The sequence below is a fragment of the Andrena cerasifolii genome, chromosome 2 (assembly GCF_050908995.1).
Source record: "Andrena cerasifolii isolate SP2316 chromosome 2, iyAndCera1_principal, whole genome shotgun sequence".
Classification (NCBI taxonomy): domain Eukaryota; kingdom Metazoa; phylum Arthropoda; class Insecta; order Hymenoptera; family Andrenidae; genus Andrena; species Andrena cerasifolii.
Window position 1 is genome coordinate 1,624,429 of NC_135119.1, and position 19,342 is coordinate 1,643,770.

General features: G+C 42.7%; 1 long non-coding RNA gene across 1 annotated transcript; it reads right to left on the minus strand.

Moving 5' to 3' along the window:
• Positions 1-3,318: 3,318 nt before the first annotated feature.
• LOC143378565 (uncharacterized) lies at positions 3,319-5,795 on the minus strand. The gene is made up of 3 exons (XR_013088295.1): positions 4,727-5,795; positions 3,691-3,842; positions 3,319-3,518 (listed from the first exon to the last, which is right to left on the minus strand). It is a non-coding gene; the product is annotated as an uncharacterized LOC143378565 (long non-coding RNA).
• Positions 5,796-19,342: the final 13,547 nt, after the last annotated feature.

Genomic DNA, 19,342 nt, shown 5'->3' on the forward strand with positions numbered 1-19,342 from the left:
CGAAACATCTGCGCCACTTCTCGCTCTTTGATTTGATCTCCGGAGACGTTACTTTGTGCCATCTCTTTCGACGGCATGTTCTTCTGTTACAAAGCCCAGTTTTGTGCATTGTAATTGTAAGCACTAATTGTAAGCCATCGATGTACAATAGGAAATTTTTTTTTAATGTAGGTTAGTCCGTTGTTGTTCTAACTGCCTGAATTACTATGACATAAATACGACAGCGATTTCAAGTGATGTATATGTAACGATAAAAGCGTTAATTTAGTAAATGTATACAATTCCCAGCAGTTCCTATGTCAGTGTATGCCTAAAATGAATATAACCTAACCTACAATCGTCCGAAAATGCATACATTGACTCCATCATGCTTTTATTGTGGCTCGTATATCCAGCTATCGCTTCAGTTTTGCTATGAATCCACGTTGGCAGTCCTCCCGAGTATGCGCCATCTCGTATCTACTACCTCAACTAAATTTGTCACGAGACTTGCTATGTATTATCGCCAATATGGCGGAACTCTGATTTGGGAATGTAGTCACGATTTTTCGTTTTTCGTTCTTATATGAGCAGATTTTGGCCTGGAAGAGGTCTCATTGGAAAGAAGAAGATTCAATGCAACGCGCTCTGCTCACCGTTTGAGTCATAAAACTCTTTTAGTGACCTAAAAATGCTTGGATTTTGCGGGTATATTTTGTCGACTTTTGCTTTACTTTGGACACTGATATTATTACATATCAACACAATCTCGTTGAACCATGAGCAGAGCGCTCCGCATTGAACCTTCCTCTTTCGAATGAGATCTCGCCCAGCCCCAAATCTGCTCATATAAGGACGAAAAATGAAAAATCCCGAACCCATGTTTCGGGCCAGATTGTGTCGGTATACAGCGCGCTGCATTACCCGTGTCTATCCCCTTAAATGGCGCGCGGAGCATGAGAAGCGCGGCAAGATTCAGTTTAACGAAAGTATACTTTCGTTACATGTATATCGTACCTCTCTCTCGCGCTCCAAATTCAAATGTTACGAGTCGTACGCGGCTCTCGCGGACGCGATCTGACCTTGAGGCGAAAGAGGGTTGCGGATCGCTTTGAATTTTCGCGCCCCCGACAACGCGTGATAAGTCATCGGCGATACCCCCTCCCCATGTCCACAAGTCGCGTTTCCCCCTCCCCCGCCTCGCCAACGGTGCGGTACCCCCGCCCCGCTTCACCCCCTCGCTCTGCGTTAATCCAGAATCGGCCTGACACAACTACTTTTCACTACAGAATCGCGCTCATGTTTCATCATTTATCATCTGTAAAATAAAAGCTACGCAACGGAAATGAAAAAGCCACGATTTAGGACAAGATAATCTAATATACTAACTAAATTTGATCGAATTTTTTATTTCTGATGAACGAGGTCAAAGCTACAGTGATCACTGTAATAAAACATCGCGGCCGGGAGATCGCTTATAATTTCATTGTTTATTTAGATATCGCATTGCAAAAAAACTACAAGAACTTTAAAATATATATTTTCGAATATAGAACCGTTTTGTTTAAAAACGTCTTCAAATTTAAAAAAAAACTCGAAAATACTTGCGTTTTCAGACCTTTCAGGTAGGCATAACCCCTAAGAATACACACAGTTGATAATTCGGGAATACCGCATGAAAGGAAGAGGACAGTAAAAGAAAAGACTAGGTTAGCAGTTGTAGAGCAACTTTTAATTACTGAACCGAGACAATGACGGAATGATGCTGTGGCAAAGTTAAAAACTAAAAAATAATTATTTTCTTGTACTACCATTTCGATGTTGTTTTCTCATTTCAAATAAAATCGTGGAATGGGATGTGTCACAACAAATTCATTTCGCCGTTTGATTCTGTGTTAACCCTCTAACTCCCAGAGTTACACCGGTGCAACACTCATTTTAAAAGTGTATAAAGTTCTGTCACTTGTTTATATTTAAGTTTTGTTAGCAACCATCCATAGTTTTCCTGATGGTAAAGTAGATTTCAATGTTTTCGGTTGAGGAAATCAAACAATTTCTTCAAAAATTGATTGTAAATTATTACTTCAGATGGCATCTTGTGTTTCCTTATATTTCTCAAATAAATCAGTGAAAAATAGAGGTAAGTTCTTCTTTTTTTCATGAAAATTTGCATCGTTACATTTAGTGGAAAGCTAAAGTATGTGCACAATAGTGTTGTGAAGTTATTTCAAGTCAAATATATGTGAGTATTTTATATTTGAAAATGCATGTTGCATCGGTGCAACACTGAGCGGTAGTAGTCAAACAAAATATTTTGTTATGCTGTACAATTCATTATTTTTCCGTTAGCAAAAATGCTTACACGTATAAAGAAGAATTCGTATCAAGCCGTGAAACCACCAAATCCATATATTTCTGATGTATCTGATAATTCAGATGATGAAACCGAAGCCATCAATCGTCATCCATTTCTAAATGATGATCATGGTAATTTTGAAGATTGGCTTATTGATAAATCAGATGAAGATGAAGAGGAAGATCATGTGGGACAGCCAGCAAGGAAAAAGAAACTACTAGATCGAAAGAAAAACAAAAAACCACACCGTGTTTGGACATCTGATGACTTGAATCCTCCAGAATTTGAAAATAAAAATAATATAAATGCAGAATAATTAACTGATATACCTCTACAATATTTCTGAGTTTTTTTTTTAGTTATGAAATAATTGATCATATAATCGATCAAAGCAATTTATATCATACTCAAGTAACTCAAAAGTCATCGTTGAAATTAGATCGACAGGAATTTTTAGACTTTTTGGGCATTATCTAATACAATTGGGCAGAGAAAAAAGGCGCCGTGCTCGTCCATCATTTGTAATTAAATTGACAAAAAAACATCGAAATGGTAGTACAAGAAAATTATTTTTTAGTTTTTAGAGCATTTTAAATAAAATCGTTTAACTTAAAAATATTTTTTAATACATTTGTTTATTATTTACTTTCTAGTGCCTACGTTTGGATTTGTCGTTATATGCTGATTTCATGTCGATTGAATTGATTTGTGTTTTTTTTATTCGGTTTTTTATAGGCTGATTTAAAGTCGTTTGGATTTGTGGTTAAGGGTTATATTTATTGACGGCTGGGTAATTTTGTCACCCCCTTGGGGTTTTATTTTCATAATTTTTATTGTCATAATTACGTACGCCTGCGAAATTTCAAGACAATTCGATGGGTAGAAGTGGGTTAAAATTGAGTTTCTAGAGTTGAACCAAACATACTAGACGCAAACAGAGGAGCGGAGCTGAATAACATCGTTTAAAAATTAAACCCATGAAATAAAAAGATTGTAAAAAGGAATTTATTATAATTAAAATTGAATCTACATATTATAAAAATTATATTGTGGCGCCCCTTCCCAAAAGCTTTCGCCAAGAGGAAAGATCCCATCCTCCGGAATTCTCTCCGCGACCTCGACACCATCCACGGCCTCCACGCCCTCATCGTTGATATGTGAGGCGCCTAACTTTTTTGTATAACTGAAACAGAAACATAAAAATTATGTTTTCTACTTCTACCCATACATATAGTGAATTATAAAAAAAAAATTCGTACAATTCTTAAAACGGAATAATATTCTGACAATTGCAACGTTTCGCCCAAAATAGTTTAGTAGGAAGTAAGACATAGTACCACATTCCACATAATTACCTGTCTTATGATTTCCTCCGTTTTCTCCTTTTCATTCGCCTCGGCGGGATTTCCCAGCTTCCGGCTTCATTCACCCGTTCGTCGCCTTGAGTCGTAGATCCGCTTGGCCCTGTCATGTCCACAATCGGCATATCCTTCAACCCTTCTTGCATCTGGAAATGAAAAAAAAATTAAGTTAAACGATTTTATTTGACTTGATCAAAAATGCCTTGACTATAGCGTACAGTATTTCCTCGTTACGGACTCCGTTTGGTGTACACGATACGGACTTCTCGCTATCCCCACCAGTTCTGTCTCACTCTTGTCCGGCGAAGGCTAAAGCGAGATGGAATGAGAGCGAACGAGAGGCACTGAAAGCGAGCGAGGACGGTACGAGACAGACGACGCGTTGATGTTTTTCCTCGCTCCGGACGCCTAACCCTCTGTCCTTTGCGTGCGCGACGGGCGTGCGCGATGGTCGCAAGCGCTTACAGTGAGCCAGGCTTGCGTCAAGACATTGTGAAGCGGTTTTCGTGCTCACAATAACCGCGCACGCTCGCTGCGCACGCAGTGTTCCATCTCGCTCCCCCCTTCGGCCAGAAAGAAGAGAGAAATGAACACTAGCAATTAGGGCTCTGTTCACGATACGGACTCAACGCCGGTCCCGACCAGCGAGCCGCTAACGAGGAAACACTGTAGTTAACTTCATATTATGCAAATATAATTTTCATGATCGTCATTTTCATTGGGACGACATAACGACGTGCGTTACGAAAAGTAGTACGTTTCATTATTTTTTTTACGAAAAACAGTACATTTTAATTTGCTACGCAAAGATGATTTCATTGTTTCCGACGAATATTAGCACGCCGCGAAAACTAGCATATTTCAGTGCTTCGCCCCGAAGAATAGCACATTTTGGATTATACGGCAGAAACGTTTCGGCGCCGAGTTAGTTTAAATTATTGAAGTGATTGATTTTACATCGAAGAATTCAAGTATTGAAAGTGTTGTTTAATAAATAATAACTCCGTCTAATCTTCAAAAGGAGACACACCTACGGTGGGCCTCGTTGATCAACAAGCTTGGGCAGCAGGGACTGCTTTATTTAAGCGTCCTCCAACTCGCAGCAGGCCCTGGCTGTCCACGAAGGGGGCGAGTCATCCACGACGCGCGATCCACTGGAGCTCAGCGTAACACAATCGCTTAACGCGCGTGACTACCACTGTCGGCACCGCGCGTTTTGCCAAACTATTTCGCTTCTGTGTTGAAAACAAAACGTGACTTATCACTTCTGTTGATGCTTTCCGATGGAAATATGTCTACTGCATCTCGTGGAATAGTCAGAGTTCCTTCTAGACCTTTAGTTTTGGAAATAAATTGAAAGATATCTTCAAAAATGGGTGCATTTCGGGTGTCCTTTTCCATTTCATCGTTGTTTAAACCTATTTAAATGTTCATAATGCACCAATAACTTATATCGTTGTGTTCACGAGGGTTCATAGAATAATTTGACGCAATGAGCAACCGAATAAGTATTAGCGTTTCGACACAAAAGAGTTTCAAAGTTGAAAATTTGCAGTTTTTTTTCAAAATCGAATTTTTCAAAAACTGAGGGTGATGGCGACAAACGGTTTGCGGATTCGTTTTCAGGGGACGAAAACCTATAAGAAACAGCTATTGAATATTACAAGCCCGAAAAAAGTCAAATTTTGTCGAACTGTGTAATTAGTCAGCAGCTAATTTTGTGCTGCCCTTCCCTAGTCGCGACCAAGGTTGACACTCCTTGAGCCTCAAGGTTGGTTGACTCCTCTTCTCCCGTAGATTCAGTCGGATTCAGTTGGAAGATTCGCTCAACCAGGCTGGCCTTGTCCACCAGAGCGAGAAGTTCGGTAGCTGGTGCGGTGGCAAACCCCGAGAGGCACAGTCGGCGGAATTCTCGGGTCTAGATGCGTGGTGCTAGCGAGCGTCTGGTAGCGTTCGCCGAATCTCCGCTACTCAATTCGCCACGTAGGTTTTCCAGCGGGATGTGTGACATCGAAACCAATCCAGCACTATTCTGGAATCGGTCCTGAGATGTATATCTACGGCTTCGAGCTCCAAGGCCCTCCGGGTCCAGACGGGTTAGTAAGGCTGCGGCGCAGAGGTCCAAGCGCGGGAGCGTAACCCATTGCAGCGGGGCCACCATGGTCCTAGCCGTGACCAAATGTGTCTGCATCATATCGTTATCATCCACGATCCGTAGATAAAGGACAGCAGCGAAGGCCCGCTCTGATGCGTCAGAAAACCCGTAAAGCTCGCGGTATTTGATAGTCGGATGTAAGCCCAGCCAGCGTGGCAACCTCACGGCATTTAAAAGAGGTAGGTCATCTAGAAAGTTCGTCCATTCTCTCATCCGTCAAGAGTAGAAGTGAATCCCAGTCGATTTTCAGCAGATAGAGCGATTGGAGAAAGATCGTGTCTGAAACGGTGACTGGAGCCAGGGACCTAGTGGATTGAAAATTCGAGCGATTCGGGACAGCACCGTACGTTGAGTCACCCGACACTCGGGTTCTCCCGGCTGCACCTGGACGCTCCAGTGCTCCCCTAGCACGGTCTGCAGCTGTCCTGCCACCTAATCGCTGACGTGACCTCCCCAGTTGGTGGCTCGTCTATCACGGCCGATACGTTGGAAGCCCACTTGCGGAGATTGAAACCGCCCGCCTTGCATGGTAGGCGGAGTTCCGCTTGCAGATCGCGTCGCCCTACCTCAGAATCTGTCCCAGGTCATCCTCCATGTAGATGTCCCGTTGCAGCATCCGAATGGCCGGATACGGTGCGCAGTCTAGGCCGTAGGTGACGGTGTTCAGCTTATACTTACCTGTCGTTGTGTTTTCACCAGAGGATGCATTGGAAGCATCGATCTTCGGGGTAGACAAGAGTCTGGCGAAACATTTCCTTGACGTTCCCCGTCAAGCAGATCCGATGACCTCACCAGCGCAGCAACACCTGTGGCAGACCCGGCAGCAAATTTGGTCCTACCATCAGGGTGTCGTTCAGTGACTTCCCCGTACCGGTCGGAAAGGAAGCATTGAACCCCCCCTTCCTCCCGTCCATGGGCCCAGAACAACGGACTTTAGACATATGCGAGAGCTCTTCATACTCACGCACACATTGGTTATAGGCAGAGTTGTGCACGGTCCTCATATGACGCTTCCATCTAGTCCTACCCCTCAGAGGCTTTCGTGACCCTTCCGTGAGCCCCGTCAAAAACTCTGATGGAACTGATGATCCCTCCGAAGGGGCCACTGGTCGCTGGGTTTACCTGGTTTTACTTCGGTGAAGTTGGCTGGCCTCGGGGGGAAATTCCATGACACACACCTCCGTGCGGTAGGACCGGGGATCTATTCCGAATGTTCGGACCTTCCTATGGAGAAGAAGAATAATCCGAGTTAGATGCGAACGAGTGCATGGTAGGGGTGGGCCAGGAGCCGGATCGGTGGTTTCCACCGTGCGTCGCGCGCCTCAAGGTTTCGCGGCGCCCGGTGGGGCTCTTTGGCCCGGACCCGGATCCTGACTAAAGAGAGAGAGGAGAGAAGATTTTTCTTCACTAACTGGCAGTGGTATGGCGGCGGTGCCCTGTGCCCTCGTGCCTGAAACGGAGAGAAGAATTAATTAATTAACGAACTAATTAATGAAGATCTGGTGAAGAAGAGGACGGTACGGCGGTGTTACATGGGCCCTTCAGGTCCATCCCGTGTTTGGTGTCCACGCGTCGCTTTTGTTTCGCAAAGGCGATCCAGCGGAATCGCCTCGTGTGTAGCAATCGAGTGGTGCTGAGCCCGTAGCAACAGCGATGGGGACAGCGACCGCGCTCGGCCCAATTCCCCAATTATTCCGACGGGGCAGTTTCCCCCATTCGTAGGGATCGTTCGAGGTTCGGCCCGCGATCGGGAGCCGCAAAAAACATCATTCTTATTCGAGTGCTCGAGCTAGGAAGTCGCGACGGACCAGAGGACCATCTAGATACCGCGACCACGTCTCCGCGCAGATTCCGCGAAGCGCGCTCGGCCGATAGTAATTCGTAAGAAGGGTAACTCCGTCCGACACACAGGAAACGGCCTAGCCGGGAGAGCCCTTGCGCGTCAATCGAGACCGACGTAGGACCGCGTAGAAGTACGTTAGAGACAGTGCGGTACGACGGGCTCTAGGCCACCGACATCCGAGAGCACAGCGAGCGACCACGACCTACCCGTGGGTCAGCGACACTGCGAGCGACAGCCGAGGCGAAGCGCTGTCTCGAGGTAGAGTCATTTAACTTCTGTAACAATATATGTAGCCTTATCGTTTCTCCACCTTATCCCCTGAACTTTATTCTTTCAACCCCTTTTCACTTCCTTATCCCCGGTAAGTATAGTCAAGGTGGGCCTTAGCCCTTCGATAGAGCAAGAACCCGGTAAATCACTCCAACCGCTCGGGGTGATTTACAGGAAGTCCTATATCGGGACGTAACAGCGGGCACACTACTGGAGGAGGAGGCTGCGAAGAGTAGCAGGAGAGGAGGGGCACATGAAGGAGCAGATAAAGATAGCAAAGGAGTAACAACCGGCAGAATACCAGTTGGTGAAGGGTCGACCCGTCAGCAGTTACCCACCGGCGGATATACCTCTCGCGGGTACGCGGCCGATGCATTATCACACCCCCTAAACGGTGAGTGCCGGTAAGGGAGGACTAGAAAAGTTTGGGAGTTGGCAGCCACCATAGGCGCAAGGTGGCACAAACCACCATGACAAGTACAATCGAAAGTAAAGCCTCGGATACATCGCTACTTTTGAGAGGAAACTCAACTCATCCCTGCCCTGTTAGGAACAGCGGTGAAGTATGGAATCAGACTGATGACGGCGATCTGATGCAGCGGGCGTCGTCACTGCGCCTGCCAACCATGGTGGGGTAAATGAAGCTTCAGCAGCAGGACCTGGCAACACGAACAAGGATAATGATGAAGTGGACACGGAATGGATTAATACGGCGAAAGGCACTGGTAGTGGTAGCAAGAAGGTATGCGGCGGTAAGGTCCCTGCTTCACTCAATAGCGCCGGAAAAAGAGCGGAACAGGTACTCCCCGAGGGACCCAACTACCATACTAAGGAGGAATACTGGGGGAGTTCTTCAGCAAGAATCTGGGGGATGTGACGGGCGGAGACAAAAACTCGGCAACACCCACCTGCCCTGGTGGCCGAATAGAGTCGATGTTAATCGATTTAGACCAGGACAAGAATTATCCCGTAACCCCACCACCAGCGACCCCCTCACCCCCATCTGCCATAAAGGCCGAGGAACGCCGGGAAGCTAGAACGGAGGGTGTTCTGAGAACCGAGCAGGTGTTTAGACGCTACCCAAAGGTGTCGATCACCCCTAATAAGAATAAGCCGCGGATAAGGTCCAGCTCTGCGACGAGGGTTGTGGACCATGAGAAGAGAACTGTGGGGAATAAGCAGGTCGTGGGAGAAACGACGTTTGTCGCGCTGGTTATGCACCCACCCACCCTCTTGCGGGCCGTGAGTCCCCAGCGGCCAAGGTGGCGGGGCTCCTGTCTAGGAGCTCAAGAATAGCCTATCGGCGGCCTACGAGTTCGTGGCGGCGGGCGAAGGGGAAATAACTTCGGCAATGAGCAGGATAGCGGCGAAGACGTCGAAAGGATGTGCGGAGACATCTGCAGTAGTGGCAGAAGCCATCGCCACCCAAACCATACAGGGTGTCCGCGAGAATACTGGACAGCTGGATATCTTCTAAAGTATTGGAGATAAAATTTTTTTTTACATGAAATTGCATGGTTCGAGAGGGCCAATTTATTAGCGCAGACAATTTTTTTCTTCGATCATTATTTTAAAAGATACGATGGTCAAGTTCGGGTTTTTAAATGGAACTATTTTTTTTTAAGAGATCAGTTGATAGTACGTTCCACGACAAATTCAATAAGCTTTAATGTATACACTTTATTTCCTCTGGTTTTTGAGATATTGCGCTTGCAAATTTACTGATTTTCTCTAGAAGAAAACCCGCTGGAATAGTAAGCACCGGGGGCAGGCTTGCTGGCGCCACGGATGGAATTACCTGTTGAGACAGATACGTACCTGCCAAAGGTCTACGCCAGGATTGGCAGGCCCAAAGGCTGGACAATTCTTTTTCGTCAGAAATGCTAGGTAGGTATATCTGCGGTATCGAGAAGCGCACGTCAATGTTTCAAAACGATCATAAAAACGATCATTAAAAAATTCAAAATGATCAAAAGATAAAATCTCTTAGAGTTTGTCCGTAAAGAGAAGTAGGAAAATATGACTCAATTTTCAACTTCAATAGTATTTTAGTTCGCACTTGCTTCTACGCTCGGATGGCCGGTTCTTTTGGGAGGGATGCAAATCCGGTTGCACATTATTTTACTTGACTCCCAACAGCGTCGATAGCTAGACTTTTACATTAATCGTTTACAATATTCTCTATACGATCCGTTCCGTACAGCTTACGTACTAGGGGCCGAAGTTAAATATGTTGAGCCACGCATTAGAGCTCGATTTACGGGAAATAACGGGATTGCAATCTTCTGGCGAGGACCAGGGGCGCAACTCTGCGAAGGTGGCGTCGACTCCGCTGGGGGATGGGCCTATGACGCATCAGCTGGTGTTCACTGGGGTCTTCTTGGTGTGCGTGCTGTCGGCTAGCTGGTGTGCAGCTGGCGGACCGCTACCTCCTTGATGCTGGCTGTCCTGCTCGCTGCTCCCGTCCGTGTATTCTCGGCTCGATCTCTTCTTATCGTAGTTTACGGAGATAGTGCCTTATGGGTGATACTTTGCATAATGCTGTGTATAATATTTTCATTCGAGGTAGTTATAATACTTCAGAGTACGGAATAGTAAATATAAATGATTTGAAGGTTAATTAATATTAGACTCCACTTCGCGGGACGGGACAGACGTATACGTCACACTAGGCGCTAAAGGTTTAAGCAAGGCAAATTAGTACTTGAAATAGATATAAACTATTAATTTTAATCTCATTAAGTAGAGCAATGTACTTTTGAACTCACATTTGGCTTTTGGTGATATGAAAATTCAATGCAATATAATACTTCAACTATTTAAACATGTGTTGTAGGGTAAGACCGGCCAAAATTGAGGGGTAAGAGTGGTCAAAATTGAGAGGTAATTCCAGCCAGCTTTTAACATTACTTTTATCTAGCTTAAATGCAACTGACATAAAAGAATTACGAATAAGGCAGAATGGAGCTAGAAATATTTCTTGACACGCTTCCATATAAAAACACAAAAGGGATGTAAAAGGAAACTGAGAAAGAAAAAACTAAATTTTGAATCGAGCATGTGGTCCATGGGTATGTAAAGAATGTTCAGGATGGAATACCCCTGAAGAATACATTTGTGATTCATATAGTAACTACTTTTAAAACAAAAAATTGTGTTTTTTATTAATTTAACAGTTTTCCCACTTCTATTATACAGAAAAATCATGGCCGGAATTACCTTACGTTAATTCCGTCAAATGACCATTTTTGTGTTATTGCTTTCAATTTTGTTACAACGTAAATTTATGCTTTCTCGGCCATATTAATACAAACTAGACACTTCAAACTATCAATTCATGTAAAAAACTAGCAAATGTGCAAGTTGCTCAAATTTGTTAGCGTTTCTTGCTTATATAGCCGGAATTACCCCGCTTTCTCCTGTTTGCAGTATTCGAATTCGAAATACAGAAGCACACGTAAAGCGACAAATCCGCATGCGCGCATTATGTGTATTGGCTGCTTCTAGTCAAGTTCTAGTGACGTTGGAGGATTCTAGGGAATTCTACGAATTAGGTTATGCCGTCTATGCACTCACTGCATGAAACGCAACCAACGCAACGGACCCAATTTCGAAGCGAGCATCTAGAAGGTTTTAGGTAGGGTCGAAACGGAAGATGAGAAAGGAAGCAAATATGTGGCACACAGTGTTATTTCTTAAAGACTTTTACTGTTAAGTTTTGTAAACGTATTCTTATAATGCTAACTTTACAGCTGTACTCTAATCCATAAGACGTACGAAAGCCTGCAATTGTATTCATTAGCCTTCAAAACTGCAATTTATCCCGGGCGTGGATAATAAATAACTTCAATCTCCATTACACATCTGCTTACCAAATTTCGCTGAGTAAGCAGCAGTTCGTCCTGTAAAACTCATAAAATATGATCTTCGTTTTCAATATTTGCTGCTGTTCAAGAAAAATAGAAAAACTCGGGTTGAGAAAATCCAGGAACCAATAAAGCCATCAAATTTCGTTAGGAGTCGGTCCCCGATCCTAAGGACGAAGTAACCGATTGTAAGAGACGACAACGATGGGATTCTGCGAATCCCATCAGCAACGCGGCAACGTCGCGAAGCGTACGCCGCGTCGACCGTAGGGACGGCCTGGCAACAGAAACTTCGAGACGACACTCGTCGCCTGGCCGCTGTTGTGTGACCAGCAGAACTGTTTTTTTTTTTTTCAAATACACATATATCCATTTCATTCTTCCACAAGCGTAGTCATTGCAGTGACTTCGTAATAAGAACCATTTACACGATGTAGTTAGGAAGCGTGCTTGGACCACCGTCCAACTTCACGAGCATCAAACGTATCGAAAACCGTTCCATTTCCAACAGCGCATGAGTCGCATTAACGAAACGGAACGCTATGAATGCGCGCAGCAACTGCGCTGCGGTCTATGCACGCTATGCAACGCTATGCGTGAAACGGAACAGACCCTATGGATGCTCGCACTCTCTGACCGCCCAAAGAGACATCGCTGGTCTACGGTAAAGAACTGACGACATCCGTCCGAAACCCATCACTGGTCGTGCCAACCAGCGATTAACTAGCGGCCGACGCGACGGGCGGATGACGAGCGCTCGTCGGCCGCTCATCAGCCAATGGCCATAAGCAGGGTCCCCGAGCAACATTTTGTTGCTGTCGAAACTCGGTGGAGGGGAAGCACCTACAGGAGTGGTGGTAATGTGTGCGTCACAGTTATGCTAATTGAATTACATAATTCAAACTTTTCAATTAATTCAATTCCAAATTACTACAATCATGCGTGTAATTGAAATACAATGTACATAATTAAATTACAGTTCAGAACTCTGAAGAAGTGAGATAAATGATTACGACGCGACGTATCCCGTTCCCGTTCATACCGATCATACCTATCATACCGATCATACCATGTTTATCTTTTTGGTCTATCCTCGTTTCATGTCTATACTTCGAATCCTTCGTTTCTCGTTCATACGCGACTCATTGTCAGTCGTCAGTGTCAATGTTTCCCGTGGACTAGAAACAACATTCATATCTTTTCGCGGTGCAAAATGAGTGATATGCTAGAAGGTGATAGTAGTATGGACAGCTTGGGCGTATCTGCACTTATGGTTTCTGATGAAGAAGACGCAATTCATCAAGAAGATGGTGAAAAAGAAAAAAAAAACAGAAAGGAGATCCACTTTCGATATTCTTGCATGGAAAATTTGTTTTCCATCGAATTTTTTCCTATTAGGTGATGTATTTCACTGTATTTCTGTATTAATTTTTTTTACATAAGACGCATTAGGTGATTGCCGTTATTTTCCCTTTAATATATATTGTAAGTTAGGTAGAGCAGGTACATGTTTCTTTTTTTTCATTTATGTTTGAATGTGGAAAAAATTTAACAAATAAGTTTATTTCTCCTTACATATTATAAATTTTTGAATAATACCATATTCATCACTCATAATAATTTTTTTCTCACCTCTTATTACCTCTTAATTTGGTTACCTGTTAATTCTTAATTCGTAATTACATTGTACTTTGCAATTATACTTCAATTGCAATTACGAATTGCGATGCAATTTAATTGAATGAGAGATCTGAATTACGAATTACAATGTAATTCAATTATTCTGTAATTATAATTCATGGAGTAATTCAATTGTAATTCTGCACAACTCTGGCGTGCGTGAGGCGACGCCAGCGCCAAGCCAAACCAAGTGACGCCAACGCGAAGCCAACCACGACCAGCCAGCGTCGCCGGGAAATAGATTGTCGACATTGGTTGGTCGTGGTTGGCTTCGCGTTGGCGTCACTTGGCTTGGGTTGGCGCTGGCGTCGCCACACGCACACATTACCACCACCACTCCATTAGGTGTTCCTCCTCCACCCAGTTTCGACAGCAACTAAATGTTGCGCGGGGACCTTGGCCATAAGCAAACTATAGGCTCGGGCCATCCTCGGCCCGTCCTCGATGGCTGTATAAACCGATCTTAAGTAGTTTGAGTTGAATGTTTGGGAAACTTTTCGTTTCCAAATTATAAAGGAAAGTGGTAACATATCGTCTTGTTTAAATTAAAGATCAGGCTTTTGCGACAAAAATCTTCTCTTATCAGTAACTAATGTGAATAATCTGTAGCAGTTACGTCTTGGTGACCACGTTCTTTCTCTTCGGTACTTTTCTTTCCCTACGTTTCTAACTTTCACTTTTCTAAATTCCCTTGCTATTTACAACTTCCTTCCTATTCTTTGTTCAATTCGTTTCCCGAGGGTTTCGTCTGGGCCTGGTGTTCGTTGAGAACATGTGGCGACCAGGTCCGCGCGAGCCGAGCGAAGTCGCTTCTCGAGTAGCTTTCTCTTTTATCTTCATCTCAGTTTTTCTTCAGTTTTCTGTCTTTCTCTTTTTCTATTTCCTTCCTTCACCTTTTCTACCCCTGGTCAAGGGTACGGTCGGTGAAGAGAGCAGTTGGATCTAGGCAGTTCCTGCGTGAACACCCAGACGTCTACACGCGAATCATCCAGTAACATTGTCGTTTTTCTTTGATTAAAAAATAAATTGAGTGTTTGGTAAGTCGGAGTCGATATTATTTCACCTCATACCACCTCAAATCTATTAAAAAACAATTCTAAGTGCAGTAACGAAAATAGCGGCATTTGTTAAAATTGACAAGGAATATCTTCCAAACAACAAACAGTTTCACATTCTGAGCAATTGGAATATTTTCAGCACACCCTCCTCTAAATAATCACGCAAGAATCACTTCCCTTCTCGTGGCACTCTTTAAGGGGTCACTCTAGTTAGCGCGTCAATATATTCAGCGATTTTCAGGAATTTATTCCAAAAACAGGAATTATAGTAATGGAATAAAACTTTTTTCTATGGATTAAACTACATTTCTACAGCAAATAAAAAATATAAAAGTAATAAAATTATTGCTGTTAAATTGGTTTTGAAGGCGATTTTGATGACATGTTTAAAAATTCATGCCTGGCTCTTGCAGGTAATTTCAACAGTTGGACTTATCTCAAACCAAAAATACAAACATATTCTTGATCAATATGACTGTCGCTATGGCCCGAGCTAGAATAAATGATTTATCCTTAAAATTAACCAAATGTCGGGCAAAATACAAGAATCAATGTATTTCGTTTGTGTTTTCTGTACTATTTTCGATTTTAAAAGTAGGTTAGACACAACAGAAATACTTGATTGTAGTCCCGGCCAGAAGCATAGGTGTGCAGAATAAACAGTTCAATTTATAAAGCAATCGGTTCGATAGATTTTCAGATTTTCCCTGCACCATGTGAAAAAATGACGTTTCGAGGAAAACGCTTTTAAACTTTTCATCTATAGAGGCCGAGCCTCTGCGCTTCCTATAAAATGCCTATGTAGAAGCTAAAATAATTTGAATTTTCCATGAAAATTTAAGAGTACATTCTTGGGGATATGTACTTTCGAAAAATGTTTAAAAAAAATCGATTTTTTCAAAGTGTCTAACCAGAATGACTCCTTAAATTATTAGTGTTTGAAGTTATCAACGTTCGGTTAGTCCGTACAGTTTTATATATGATTATTACATATTTTATGTTATTTAATTATTTATTAATTTCTCAGCTTCGAGATCTAATTTTTTTTTTAATATATATAACAAGAAAGTAATATATATATATATTAGTTTCTGGTTTTCTTCCTCTGGAATCTCCGTCCACTACGAGTAAGATTTAATTTAGAAACTCCAGACCATCCCTGCCTGTACGAGCAACTGCTGATCGCCACTGTTTTAAAGAATGAAAACTGTATACTGCCCAACGGTACATTTACGTAGTGTATGGTTTTGATTGTTACGAATAAAGCTCGAAAGGGAACGTAACCCGATCTTGCTATGATTTTTGTCATCTATGAACTTTAGGCTAAGACTGAAACCCCGAGCACACATGCGTACCCCTTGTATATTAGAAAATCAGTCTCAAAAGTTGTAGGGATACGCATGATGTCGGTTTTTCGTGAAAAACTTTTTCGTCGGAAAGATCTGATTTTGTGGCGTCGTCGCGGAGGCGACAGCTGCATCCAGGTGTGTGCATTTCAGCACCCCCCAAGAGGGCCAAAGTAAACGGTAACAGGAGTCTTCGTACGTAAGAAAGAGAAGAAATATGAAACATTTATAGGTAACTCGGGGTAATATTACACCTTAAATAATATGCCACTTCTCAATAATTTTTTGAATAATGCACAGGTGGCGTCACATATGCACTAATTCCGTTCAATTTAGTGTAACTGCTATGACGACAATAGATTTTGGCGTTTACTTTCTTTTATTTTCAGTAAAACCTGGTAAGTTATAAAAGTATCGTTTTGATCTAATTTCACACTGTAACTAGAATGAAGATTATACATTTGTGTGAACAGTTCTATAAAAAATCAATAGATTATGACAGGCTTGGGAATTAAGTGAACCTTACGGCCAAGTTTCAGAAGCAACCCCCTCTTTCTCCCGACGCGCGTGTTGGTCCCCGCGGCGGCCTAGCTGCTTGAAGTAGAGCTGATCAAGTACCCGGAAAAAGCAAGCCGAGCCTGGCTCGGCTTGAAAAACCGAGCCGAGCCGGGTACTCGAAAGAAGCGAGCGGCTCAGATAGTAATTGATTTTTTTTCAAGCGGCCCGAAAGAAACCGGACGGATTGTATGGAACCGAGCGGATTGAATTTTTCCAAGCGGCCCGAAAGAAACCGGGCGGATTGGATGGAACCGAGCGGATTGAATTTTTCCAAGCGGCCCGAAAGAAACCAGGCGGCTTGGAAAGTAAGCGGGCGGGCCCTAAGAAACCGGGTGGCTTGGAAAGAAACGAACGGTCCGAATGAAGGTCGAGCGGACCGCTCGTTTCTTTCCAAGCCACCCGGTTTCTTTCGGGCCGCTTGGAAAAATTCAATCCTCTTCGTTCTATCCAATCCGCCCGGTTTCTTTCGGGCCGCTTGGAAAAATTCAATCCTCTTCGTTCTATCCAATCCGCCCGGTTTCTTTCGGGCCGCTTGGAAAACATCAAGTACTTGGTTCTATCCGAGCCGCTCGGTTTCATCCAATCCGCCCGGTTCTTTCGGACCGCTTGAAAAACATTCAAGTACTTGGTTCTATCCGAGTCGCTCGGTTCTTTCGGGTACCTGGCTCGGCTTGGAAACCGAGTCCCGGATTGGTTCGGATTTCAAACTACCCGAATATTCAAGTACTCGTACAGCTCTAGCTTGAAGCGCCCTGAGGCCTGAGCCCGTACCATATGAACCGCGCGTGGTGCATTAGGGCGACATTGTCGATGCGTTTTTGTTTTGTCAATGCGCCACGCGCAGTTCACGTAGTGATCCTCTAGGCAGTGATCGGTATAACGGTATCCGTCTTGGAGCAAAACCGGAAATAAACATATCTATCTCTTTCTATCAGTATTTCTCTCTCTCTTTCTGTCAGTATTTCTGTCTCTTTCTATCAGTATTTCTGTCTCTTCCTTTTTTACAGTTTCTTTCTCTGTCTACTTTCGCTTTTGCTCCAAAATCGCGACAACCAATCAGCGACGATACACGTTGTAACGATCACTCCCTAGAGGATCACTAGGTTCACGTGGTACGCGCCTGAGGTGGCTCGAGCAGGAGAAAGAGGGCATTGCTTCTGAAACTCGGCCGAAAAGTTCACTTAATTCCCAAGCCTGGATTATGATAAAGTATACTAACAAACGAATTTTATAATCTCTCACACATCCCTGAAAACTATGTACTTTGCGGAGAGATTGTCAATCCTTCTTCTTATGGCCGTGTCGAGTAATATGCCACATGTTTGTCGGTATAATATGCCACAAGTGCCACCACTCATATCTTTATAACTCTTTCTATTTAATGCCATCGAGTTGTTTTTTTAATTGGAACCATGCCTAAGAAGTATGTACGAACTTTAAACCGTGCTGCTAAGTCAGAAGAAAGTTTAAAGGAAGCCATTCGTATGGTGAAGGTGGCTCGTACTACAATATAGAACAAATTTTGAGAATGTAGATATTTCTTATGATGATTCGACTGATGCAGATATATTCGACTTTGCAATATGTGCACTATATTATTACGATAAAAAAGGACTTAAATGTGACTGGGTAAAAACTACTTGTTGCAAAATGTGGGTCCATGAAGACTGCGTAGAGATTGGAGAGTGTTTAGTTTGTAATAGCTATTTTTTCAAATATATTTTACGTTTCATCGAGTTCCAATATTTGTTATTAGTTACTAATAGCTTAAATGGTTTAAAATACTGTTGATTCTCGAAAATTTAAGTGATTATTTCGCACTTCATAACTTGTGGCATATTACCACAGACCTTGTGGCATATTTACCCACCACTTGGGTAATATGCCACTTTCGAGGTCGTTTGTATTTGCACGTTTCTCATTCAACTATAAAAATTATATATCTCTACTTATTTGTCAATACACAGAATTAGTTACACATTCATAAGATTTTATCTTTTTCCCTGTATCTACTTATACTTGGGAGATATCGCGTTTCAAAGTTAACTGTGGCATATTCCCCCGAATGACCCTACTCGAATAAATAAGTAGGAAAGGTACTGGATATTAGTGACAAAAAATGGATTCTTTTTCTCTTAACCCCAATTATATTGTATTCATCGACATTATATATTACATTATGTATACATAATATCTTTACAAATTACATATATTTCATATTTTTACAAATAAGTTATCGCTTATACACAGACTTTTCCAGGGGCCAAATGGAAAATTTTTTAATTTATTTTCCAGTTTAGCATTGTCTATACTGTTTATAACGTGAAAATGTGTTTTGGATTCGACACTTTTGATGCTAATACTACGGTGTCATTATCAAGGAATCGTATGAGATCGAAATCTGTCTCGAGGGATATCACGATTCACGATTACAATAGTCAATCACTAAACAATTCTCCGTGATTCTGTATGTGTTTCTTAAACATCAATTCGCTTTAATGTGTTTTTCTTTCTTATCTAACATTAAGTCATGTTATAACAACGACACCAAAAGCATATTTTTTTCCCATCTCTCCTTCTGTCCCTAATGATTACAATCTACGCACCAAACAAGAGGCGACATCATAACTTTGGCAAACATTCCATTCAACAAAGTTTATTAAATATTTTCACTTAAATTTATGTCAACTTTGCTTTTCCTTCAAAACTCAATATTATCGCCTAAACATTACCACACACCGATTGTATTTTTCTATGGAAGAATCGATGATAGTTGCAAGTTACAACTGTCTGAAACGTAATACTACCTCCTGTATGAAATAATTTTATTATATAGCAGAGTTCGTAGGGTATCTGAAAAAAAAATGTTT